This window comes from Eptatretus burgeri, chromosome 16 (assembly GCF_056783735.1).
Source record: "Eptatretus burgeri isolate ZD-2024b chromosome 16, Ebu_testis_v1, whole genome shotgun sequence".
Classification (NCBI taxonomy): domain Eukaryota; kingdom Metazoa; phylum Chordata; class Myxini; order Myxiniformes; family Myxinidae; genus Eptatretus; species Eptatretus burgeri.
Genome location: NC_140976.1, coordinates 9,085,840 through 9,089,189, shown reverse-complemented (window position 1 = coordinate 9,089,189; position 3,350 = coordinate 9,085,840). Strand labels below are relative to the sequence as shown.

The 3,350-nt window shown below is 43.8% G+C and overlaps 1 protein-coding gene across 1 annotated transcript in view; it reads right to left on the bottom strand.

The window, feature by feature from the left end:
• The window catches only part of LOC147010458 (uncharacterized), a 71,056-nt gene extending 69,537 nt beyond the window's left edge, over positions 1-1,519 (bottom strand). The window contains exon 1 of the mRNA XM_085858780.1: positions 1,338-1,519. The gene's annotated coding sequence lies outside the window, so the exon portion shown is untranslated. The remainder of the gene's footprint in view (positions 1-1,337) is intronic.
• Positions 1,520-3,350: the final 1,831 nt, after the last annotated feature.

Genomic DNA, 3,350 nt, shown 5'->3' with positions numbered 1-3,350 from the left:
GAGAAGGGGAATGATAGTCAGTAGGAGTAAGATGGAGTACATGTGCGTAAATTAGAGTGAGGGTGGTAGTATGGTGCGGTTTCAAGTTGAGGTGGGGAAGGTGGATGGGTTTAAATACTTGGGATCAACTGTCCAAAGTAACGGAGAGTGTGGGAGAGAAGTGAAAAAGAGAGTGCAGGCAGGATGGAGTGGGTGGAGAAGAGTTGCAGGAGTGATTTGTTACAGAAGGGTAGCTGCAAGAGTTAAGGGGAAAGAAGATAAGACGGTATTGAGACCAGCTATGTTGAATGGTTTGGAGGCGGTGGCGCTGACAAAAAGACAGGAAGCGGAGCTCGAGGTGGCAGATTTAAAGATGCTGCGATTCTCGTTGGGAGTGACAAGGATGGACAGGATAAGGAATGAGTATATTAGAGGGACTGCGCAGATTGGACGATTTGGAGACAAAGTGAGAGAGGCGAGATTGAGATGGTTTGGACATCTGCTCAGGAGGGAAGCGGAGTATATCGGGAGGATGATGAAGATGGAGCCGCCAGGCAGGATGAGAAGAGGAAGGCCAACGAAGAGGTTCATGGATGCGGTGAGGGCGGACAAAATCCGTCCAACAAAAAGATGGAATCATGGAACACGACCCACGGAACCCACCAACACAGGGCCCCCGTACCTCATCACAGACCCCGGGGGAAGGTTGGGATCACATCCGCGATCATCTCAGGAATAAAAACCTTCGATCATGTTATTTTGTTCTTCTCTAATAAATGAATATTAAAATGTTCACCTGGAATCTCCAACGAGCGAGAAATTATTTTATTATTAACTACAGTTCGTCAAATGTTTGTTTTACTTTTAAACATTCCTGAACCACTCGATGGATGAATTTAAAACTTATTTAAAATTTTAATATTTCTAATCTCTCTTGATCCACCAAAATCCCTAAAACTTGCACTTTATGGTGGATGAAGACCCCAAATCTCTGTATAAATGTGTATGGACGATGGAGTTGTGGAAGTGATTGATGCTCAAATATACCAGTCCTGGGATAATTAACCCTCTTCATGTAAACTTAACTACACACTGACGGGTTTCAAATCCACAACCCTTCGACTAACCAAGAATACCAGAACGGATCCTGCATGACACCATGGTACACTGTGGTATCAGTCCGACTACAACCGACCGAGGTAAAGAGTCATGAGAGGAGAAACGTGAGTTCTTCACTTCGTACAACATTAATCAAACTTTTCATCTCATCACGACCTCAATATCATCACGTCTTCACAAACAAATATTCACTTAATAAATCAAATAAAACAAAACAAAACAAAAAACAAAACACGTACCGTGCACCGCTCAGGTCGCCGGATCGGAACCACCAAGGGAATGTTGATCTGATGGGTGTGAATTGGTTTAAAACATGGCGTGGACCCAAGCCGAGGGAGAGTGCACATTCTTTACTTCTTTTCTCTGTTCACATTCTTTACTTCTTTTCTCTGTGCACATTCTTTACTGAGAATCCGCAGAATGTGAACACCTTAAGGGACCGACAACGATACATGAAACACTTGAGGGATGTGAGTTGTTCTCACTTGGAAATGAATCACAAGGGTCATTGACAAACCGGGTGAACTGGTTTCAGCTGTTCTTCCTCCTCCATCCGATTTACCCCCTTGAGCTTTCGTCATAAAATATCAATAAACCCGATTATGATGAGAATATGGAGAAAACGGATAAATACATTTCACATTTATTATTAATTTATTAGTTGGTATTTTCCTCGAGTTTAGTTCGAGTACAAGACCCATGCGGACGGGTTTCCATTTTAAGATTCTTGCTCGTTGTGATTCCGAACAGTCTTGGAGTGTTTTCACCAAACCCAACAGAAATGTGAACATCACGTGGTCCTTACTCGGGTCTTGTTCAACGTGTAAACTCCCAGTGGACAGAACTTCAGGACCTCGAATAAAAACCGAGGGATTAAACTTTGTTGCCATAACGAGTCCAATTCATCGCAGAGGTTCGTCCTGATGCGGAACCACCGGATCGACGATGGAGATGATGAAGACCCTGTGATGTGATCACATCCATTAAGGAGAAGTTCAACACCGAGGTGTTCCTTGTCATTGATCAATCAGCGATAAGTTTGGTTACCTGTCCAAGGTAGCCTCTCTCTCGTCTCATGAGTCATGATATCAAGCAAGCCACAGCAAACCGTGCCCCTTCCAATCTCAACCATCCGGAACCGAAACCTACAACCCCCTCCGAGCCCTACCATCTGGAACCTTACTAACCGACAACCCCCTCCAAGCCCTACCATCTGGAACCTTACTTACCTAAAACCCCCTCCGAGGCCTACGATCTGGAACCTTACAAACCTACAACCCCCTCCGAGCCTTTCCATCTGGAACCTTACTAACTTACAACCCCATCCGAGCCCTACCATCTGGAACCTTACTAACCTACAACCCCCTCCGAGCCCTACCATCTGGAACCTTACTAACTTACAACCCCATCCGAGCCCTACCATCTGGAACCTTACTAACCTACAACCCCCTCCGAGCCCTACCATCTGGAACCTTACTAACCTATAACCCCCTCCGAGCCCTAGCATCTGGAACCTAACCTACAACCCCCTCCGAGCCCTAGCATCTGGAACCTCACTTACCTCCAACCCCCTCCTATCCCAATGACAAGTTAACCGGTCGGTGTCGATGTTCGTTGGTAGACAAGTAACCGATGGATTAAATGAACACGACGTTGATCAGGTTATTGTAACCGACGTGGGATGGATTAAAACGTTGACGTTTCGGCTTTTAACCCTTCGTTCGTGCTCCACATTTCATCCACAGGGGTCTTGGAACCTGGAATGTCGGACCCCAAGGTGGAGGAACCGATTAAAAGGTTGTTTTGATCAATCAGTCACACAAGGAATGATTTGTATATAAATTCAGTTTTTATAATTATTCAAATAATAATTTTCCCCAAGCTCCCTGAGCGAGTTTGCACACCTGTACGTGTTTGTGTGATTGTGTCACAATATCAGGAAAGGTTTCACTTCTGAATTATTTTTGCACAAAACAGGAAAACAGGCACAAGTTCGGTAAATTTATTAATTTATTAAACACAGAGAGAACGTCTCTGGAAGAAAACTCACAGAGTAAAAACAAAAAACGTTTCAATTCTTAAAGTTATTATCAACAAAGGCAACATTCTTTTTCTCCATAAATTATAAGATAAAGTACAAAACAACAGGATTCGAACCTACAACACTCACATCACATCATCAACTCAAGTGTTTCATCCATTAAACAAAACGATAATTGGATTCTCAGATCGGTTTTGAACTTCCAGGATTG